Below are 8,310 nucleotides of genomic sequence, written 5' to 3'. Positions count from 1 at the left end.
ATTCAATCATCAGTTGTCATATGGAAAAAGTAACACTAGACAACTTTGCAGATTCGCAGACGATTGTCGTAGTCTCCAAAGCACTTTCCCCCCACACGTGTGGACCACTTATTGGGCTTTTGATGACATATAGGTCGGCCGTGTACGGATGAGCGTCCATATTATAGATGCAACGGATACATATTCAATTTATGTCTGAAGAAATCAAACTTTCACATCCAGTACTGAAAAACGTGCAGTCAAGACAAATGCTAAAAACCGAAGAGACTAATCTGTACTGTTGGGAACACATTCATGAAATTTGATTTCACAAATATTACAATTTGGGTTGTCAATATAAGTCAGTGATTATGATCGTGTTTCGGCCGGCAGATTGTATGTAATCAGAAAGTATTCACACTGTGGTGTTGCTTGCCCTCTCACTCTTTTTTTCTTTTTTTTTTTTTTTTTTAAAAAGTAGTTATCGCTGCGGGATTAGCAACTTGCTCAGTAACACTTTAGCAGTAGCTGATCTGCAGGCCCCATGGCACCAATCTAAGCCGTCTGAATGTGCTTTAAGTGGACCTTTGGAGATCTTTGGCCATGTTTGTTTTGAAACCGGTTCCCTCTAAGCCCCGTAGCCCTGCTGCTTCCTGGCCGGATTAGCTCCCCTCACTTTCCATACATACCTCCATATATAAAGCACACCATATAATCCCAGGAACTTCTGGGGGCCTCTTGCTTGCAGAGCACAACCCCACAAAGAATGCCGTAAACATTTAATCTGTGATTTAACGGCAGCTCGGGGCCCAGGGTGCGAGCTAGCTGCCTGTCTTACCTTAATTGTGCTTGCTTCGTGTCAGTCTGGCAGATTTGAAATGTTAACATAAAGCGGATTGTATTATTTAAGGAGCCGCCAATTGTACCCGCCAAAAAACCCGAACCAAAAAAAGTTAGCAAAGATTTGCCACCTAATCAGTTCTTCCCATATGAAGTGAAACGCCATTGGGCCGGTCCTGCCAAAAGTATTTGGGGTTTGGATGTGTGCCTTTAAGGGGTGTGGCCTCGTGATGCCACGAGCTGGAGTTGGTCGTTTTCTCATCTTGTATGTGTGCGTTTGACTGTTTGTCCTGTTCAATAAATGATGCCTTCCATTATTCCCGTAAAACTATTGCTCAATTCTTGCGAGGAAAAAAAAAAATGCATACAAAAATACTCGACTTGACTTTATTTACTCCAACCCAGAAAGAGAACTTTAATATCTAAAATGGATTTGTTGTGTTATTTCGCACCACTTTGAAATAGCTTTTCCCTCTTCCAACGGTTGTGACCTTTTAGCTCTTGGCACTGGAAACCATGGAGACCGGCTAGACTAATCGCCAAGCGTCCAGGCGGTAAACGTGCTTCCCATCAGGTAAACGAGCGCTTATAAAAGGAGTCTAATCACCACTTGGCAGCAAGCCAGACCCACAGACGTGTCTACGGCGTGCTCAGGTATAATCTGTGCCCACTCACACGTACGATGCCCTTAATCTATATTTACCCACGACAGTGACACGGGGAAAATGCCCTCGTTGGGTGATGAGGCGGAAGAGGGCGGAGGGGAATAATCAGACAGAAATCAGTTCGCAGGTGGGAAAAGAGACTAATTGAGATCAAGGAGGAAGGGATAATGGGTAGGAAGGAGGATAAGAGACTGATAAGTGAATGATTTGTCATATTGTTCAGAGATGGGGCACTCGAGTGATATGACTTGACTCGGACTCGAGTTGCTATTTTTAGAACGTGCGACTTGCTTACCAAAAACACAGGAATGACTTGACTTGAGAATTGGTATGAAGTGACTTGGACCTCATGACTTGACAAGTCATACTGTTTATAGTTTGAAATTTGCATTTGAGCACAGTTTACCTTTTGAGGGAGGAAAGCAAGAAAGAAAAAAATAGTTTTTTTTTTTTTTTTTAGACACACAGATAAATAAAGAAGTGCTTGCTCTAAAATGTACTAAAGTACAAAAGATAAAATCATATTTTGCTGTCAATTATATACAATATCATTTCGTATAAATTGGAACAGTAAGAAACAAAACTCTCCAGGGATGGCTTGTACAGAGAAATATTTAACATGCAGCCGAGGGTGGACTTGATCCTTACATGTCTTCATATTGGGTTTGTCAAAGTACCATAATGAGCTCCCACACACAACTGTTAAGGACTCTAGAATGATAATATAATGATTTCCTACCGAATATTTCCGGGTACTTGACTGAGTGGGTGAGAGGCGGGGTACACCCTGGATCCCTCCTTCAGTTCAAGAGAAGCGAGTCCTCCTTACGGTACAATTTAGAAAATCCATCCAGGAGTCACTGCAGGACAGATGAATTGTTTTCCTGGAATACAAAAGTGACAAAAATAAATGAAAGTTGGGCCATAGCTTGTGCAGTGCTTGACACAGCTGAAACCACGCACCTGGTGTTTTTGTCCATAAACCAGGACAAATTCACAGTTGACCAAAAAAATCAAATGTCCAAATTGTCTTTCAAGCCTTAAGCAGATCATTGATTTATTTGTCTCCCCTAAATGGTAGCTGCCGTCTCCATTTATTAGCCACAAGCCTGGCCTTGTTAAAAAAAAAAAAACCATTTTTTAAATCACAAGAGCTTGAGGAAACAAATTCCAGGTTCACCACAAATCACTTTGTACTCAAATGAGGTTGATGAATGTGTGAAGTTTTAACATTATGATCACTGCTCGTTCCCTCTTTAAACACTGTGGGGTTTTTTCATATTATCACTGCTCGTTCCCTCGTTGAACACTGTGTGTGTTTTTTATTAGGGTCTGTCGATGCAATTCATTGTAATGCTCAGTCCTCTTGTTTCCTACTTGCACAATTGGAATTCAAAAAAAAAAAAAAAAAATTCATATGTTTGCCTGCTTCGGTATTTTCTATGCGAGCTGCTGTACCGTGTGATATTCTACTATAAATAACAGACTGCATGACATATGTAACGGTACCTTTTAAATGCACCTCCTGGTTTTATACGACAGACCCCTCTTCAGTGTAAACACACTAAATCTTACCTTCCTACCCCCTGTATCATTTGGCTCGCATGGCGACCACTTCCCAGGCTGCTTTATGGAGGCATTAAATTGATGCATTGCATAATTATGGAGGTTATCTTCCACATTTATAGGTGACTCTCGACAGGGGTGACACTAACCAGATTTGCTTTCTTTAGCTTGATGGTGTCTTGTCTAGTGTTACGGCCACATCAGAAGAATCTGCACTAATGTCAAAGTTGATTTTGTCTTCCCTGCTATCTCCCATGCGATTAGATTCCCAGAAGTCACATGAATCCATTTTGTTTCCCTTACGAATGAACAAAATTAACTTTGACCAACATTCCACTGACAAGAAATACAAAATGCTTCGTTGACCTTTCCACGTACTTTCTCTTGTGACTGCAAACACGTCAACAACCTTTCAGGTTTAAGGGCCCACAAAACAAAAATATAGGAATCTTATAATTCATTTGAAACATAAGTGAATACTTATTACGGCAAATACTGTGTTTTTAAGCAAAAGCTGCCGCTAGCCCGTGAGAGCAGAGCCATGTGTCATTGACTTTTTATATACTTTCGCTTGTGACTGCCAAAACGTCGCCAGCTTTCCAGATTCCTAGACTGCAAAAATCATTATACGGATATTAAATTTCATATATAACACATCGGCATATTTATTACGAAAGAAAATAAAAGAAACGAAAGATGATGTCTATTTTTACTAACTTTAGGCAACTGGCAGCAGCAGGTTTCCACTGAGAGCGGAGCTAACATGTACAGTATCGTCTATTTATCTCAGCCACCCAGGCGTTCTGCTTCACCTTGCAATGAATATTGTCCGAAAAATAGTATGTGGCGTTTATGACAGTTAACTAGTACAAAGCAAGAGTGTGTATATAGATATACTTACGGGACAAGCAGGCAAAGACAAAAATGTGGCATGATGCTATCAGCTTCCCAGCTTAGTCACCTGTTTGTGTGTACTTTTATTTAGTGACAGTTAACTAGTAAAGCGCATTCTAGTAGTGTACACGATGCTCAACAGGGCAAAGGAGAGAATGAAAACTGTCGTGTTTTTTTTTTAGCAAAAAGCAGCACTAACTAACCAGCTCAAGAGAACAACGCTAACATTTAGCGCACGTATTGAAATACGTTCAAACGGACAGACTCGCGAGTACGTTCGAACGTACTTGCTGGCTAAATGCCATAAACGTAACATTTTCCCATAATGCCACGAGCTATTGACTTCCGCATGCGAAACCCCGTGGTATTGTGGGAAAGTATGCAGAACGGAAAACATACCAATACGCTCGAAAGTTAAACAGACATTGTTTATTAGTAATTTTTAAGGTTTTATCATTGTCTTGAATAATTTTTTTCCGCTCGGCATTGTTTCCCATAATGCCACAAGGTATTTACTTCCGCATGCGCATATCCAGTCGCTTTATGGGGGGAAAACGAGTGTAAATCGTGCACTGCAGACAAAATAAACCCATAAAACTACGAATATACAATGTTTACTTAATTTTTGAAATTATTGGTGTAATGTAGTCCAAATGCTTAAAAAAAAGGAAAAAGATGCGCACGCGCAAATCAATACCCAGTACGTTTGTAGCATTTAGCCTAAAGGTACGTTCGAACGTACTTGCCAGTACGTTCAAACGTACTTGCGAGTATTCAAGAGAGACAAAAAGACAAATATGTCGCATGTTGCTAACAGCTTCCCAGAAGCTTAGTCACCTATTTGTGTGTACTTTTTCAACAATATGTAATTAGTAACAGCTAACTCGTAAGAGTGTGGACAAACTGTATACTCTCAAGGGGAAAATAAGAAAATATAAACTGTGTTTTTAAGCAAAAAACAGCAGAAAATAACTCATCTAACATTCAGCATGTTGCTAACGTCCGGTAATACTGGCTCCCCCAAAAGGTGTTACATTATTGTGAATATTGTCTCAAATATATGTATTTTCATAACAGCAATTATAAAACAGTGTATACGTCTACACAGTGGTGAGGAAGAAAAAAAAGACTCTGATTTGCTTTATTTCTATCAAACAAGAAAATCATGAAAAGTGTTTGTTTTGTTTTAATCAGCATACATAGAAAAAATGGAAATTTAAAACAAATCTTTACAGATAAGATAACTTACAAAATATGTCACGGTTGTCAAAACGTGTATTTTTATACAACAATATTGATGCTTTTGTAAACTAATTCCGCACTGTTTGCAGCCCTGACGTGAGCTTTGAACTTTGGAAGCCACTGAAAAATATATTTTAAAAAAAATAAAAAAATGGATAAATATTACAAGATATAACAGTTGTACCAGTAAATGTTTATCTTTGATAGCTGCTAGGTCTCTTTAAAGAATAATAGTCATGATAAGTAACGTGCGATGCGTGTAGATGAGGTTAAAGTCCAGTCGCCGTCGCGAAACGGATGGTGGCCGAGAGACGTCTGGTCCGAGAGTAGCAGACGTTCCGACGAGATTAGTGGCGAGGTTGCGGCGGATGTGGAAAAAGTGAGATTAAGACATTCCCAGCGTGTTCTCACTCAAATCGGCCTATTCATGACCACTTAAATCATTTACATGTGATTACCTTCTCATGGCTGAGCCATCAAACTATACATGTTAAGGTGAGTGATAGGATGCCGTTATTTTTTTATAGTCATCGACAGTGGTGCGGAGTAACCAAGTACAAATACTTTGTTACTGTAGATACTGTAAGTACACCAATAAAAACATACAGAAAATGAGCTTCTGGTATTCATGAATGTCCTATCTAATCTGAAAACAACACATTGAGGTAGAGTGTAATATTGGTGGGTATTACATAAGTACAGTAGGAATTGACAGCTAATTAATACTATAATGGACATTGCTAGTACGATGTTTTCTTCCACACCTTCTTCCCCTGTTACACAGCCATCATGTGTGACCTTGTCGTATTAAATGTCATGTTGTGATCACACAGTATATTGCCTATACATTAGGGCGATAATCTGAAACTATAAATGGATTACGTTTAATCTCCTTACGGTGCCATATTGGAGGCTTTTCACGTATGTGAATGGATAGCTGCAGGCAAATCCCAAGAGGAAATGGAGCACCCCCCCCCCCCCCCCCCGGAAGCGATGCAGACCTCCGCGTCACTGCAAAGGTACAAGTGCGGTGTCACAAAGTCAAGTGGCGATTCACACAAATCACACTGAACAAGGGTCCACAACACCCGATTGCTCGGTGTGGCAGCATTGAGGAAACGTCTTACATAACCACATGTACTTGATTTTAAACCTGTCGCGGTCAAATCGCAGCCTGCAGCTGCTTTCAGGGTCACCTCACCTTTTACACAGAGGGCTCTGAATTTAAGATTTTATCTGAGTAGGCAACGAGAAAAAACCTCATGCTTCCTGTGGAGAAAATGTCCCGTTTTGTCGACGAAAGTATTTAACCACAATCCTTCAATTTTCAAATGTTCAACAGTTTAACACTGCACCTCCTCCAGCAGAACTAAAAAAAAAATTAAAAAAAGTAATAAAATGAAGAAATACTATAAACAGTATTACAGAAAATGACAGTTTTTTTTTTTTGCAGAATCATAATGCTATGTCGGGCAAAGACTTTTTCCAGGACGACCACTCCAGAAACAGAGGTTTCCAAAACTGATTTGGGGAAAGCCTGACTCCTCCCGTTTGCAGGCTTTTGGTTTGTCTGGCGAGCTGGAGCTCAAGGACAAACAGATAACAGGACACGCACACACTAACACTCGCTATGCATACAGGTTTCCAAGACTAAAGCAAACATCCATCAGATTCATGGAAAAAGTCAACGAGGAATTGGCTTATGAATCACGTGCCACGTCCGCTTTCCAAAGCGTTACCTTTTGTCACTTCAAATCAGAAGACATTTTGAGAGGAAATAGATGCAAGTCGTCTTTCTTATTCCTTCCTCCTACTTGGTGGGAATCTTTTTGTCTAGAAGCGTCAAGAACAATATCAAGCTATCCATGCACTTTCCTGTCACTGGAATTATTTCAAAGAGGCAGGGTGACAATTGCCTCTCATATTTGATGTGACGCGTCAATGTAAATCAAAGTCTGGAACTGTGCCCCCTCTCAACAATCAAGACCAAAAATCGATTGGGATTTCTCTCCTTGCATGTGTGCATTAGGCTTTCTAAGCTTAACTCTTTCTACACTGGAGCGTCTGAAAGGGGATTCAGTCGCGAGCGACCTAAACCCCCCCACCCCCCCCGCAAACCTCCCAGGAGGCATCTCGATCTCCTTTTAGCCCGGACTATCAGCGAGCCAAGTGCCGCTGTCACCAGATCCCCTCAAAGGCCTCCAGGTTCTCGGGAATGGCATGTGAACCCAATTGGCAGCTTAACGGACGCGGAGCACTACAAACGAGGGGGGGCTCTCTCGGGTCATTTGGCCGACAACCACCCCCAAAAGGCTGCTGCTCCTCCTCCTCCTCCTCCCCCCGTCAATGTTCCACCTGTGTACGACAAGCCGGGGTACCTGCAAGATAAAGGGGAAGCCACGTTTCACACTTCCAAGACCGCTTGGATCAAATGGATGACCCCTCGCTCACAATGTGCACGTATGACAAGTACATGTCATACAATTTGGATACCACGAGATCAAAAAATGAGGAGGAAACATTTGAGCAGCGATTGCGGCTTTCGGGTAGCAACTTCAATTGACCTGCAAAATGAAACAGTGATTACAATTATGTATGTCAGCTGCTTTAACATAATTTAACTTTGCTCGCTAAACCACAATAACTGAATATTGAGCTACAATTGGGGATTGCTGCGTGACAACGAATTCAATTATACGATATTACAGTACAATCGTAGTCAGACGTGATGATGATGCGTTTGTAGCATTTCAAGACCACTGGCAGACTTCAGGCAAGCGTCTCCGACTCCCTGGTTGTCCTGAAGACCTCGTCGTCTAATAAACGCATCTTGCCAGAGATAATGTCAACGCTGGCGATCCGGTTTCAGAAAAAAGTGGCACAGCCCAAGTTTCCTGGAAGTGATGATGAGCTTCCCGAAGTGCGCAAGCTATGTCAGCAGGCACATGTGTGGAGCAACTTGTTGGCCATTGTCACTTTTACGGCGGTCCTCGGTTTACGACGGTTACCAAGGGCGTGCAATTTACTAGCTTGGCAGAAGAAGGCCCACTCGGTTAATGCCGTTTTTATTTGATTGCTTTATATTTACGACCTACAAATGTTTTCCATACAAATATTTACTGTA

General features: G+C 41.2%; 1 protein-coding gene across 3 annotated transcripts in view; it reads right to left on the bottom strand.

The window, feature by feature from the left end:
• The window catches only part of mrps18a (mitochondrial ribosomal protein S18A), an 82,661-nt gene that overhangs the window by 64,399 nt on the left and 9,952 nt on the right, over positions 1 to 8,310 (bottom strand). Inside the window, exons 4-5 of one of the 3 annotated variants that reach the window (XM_086018220.1) lie at positions 6,084 to 7,564; positions 2,224 to 2,368 (exon numbers count right to left, since the gene is read on the bottom strand). The gene's annotated coding sequence lies outside the window, so the exon portion shown is untranslated. Of the gene's footprint in view, positions 1 to 2,223; positions 2,369 to 3,951; positions 4,257 to 6,083; positions 7,565 to 8,310 lie in introns of those variants that run through there. The other 2 variants (XM_086018219.1, XM_086018221.1) reach the window with 2 other exon arrangements.

The sequence above is a fragment of the Filicampus tigris genome, chromosome 20, assembly GCF_054856515.1.
Source record: "Filicampus tigris isolate MCC_2025a chromosome 20, RoL_Ftig_1.0, whole genome shotgun sequence".
Lineage (NCBI taxonomy): Eukaryota > Metazoa > Chordata > Actinopteri > Syngnathiformes > Syngnathidae > Filicampus > Filicampus tigris.
This window is presented reverse-complemented; position numbering and strand designations above follow the sequence as displayed.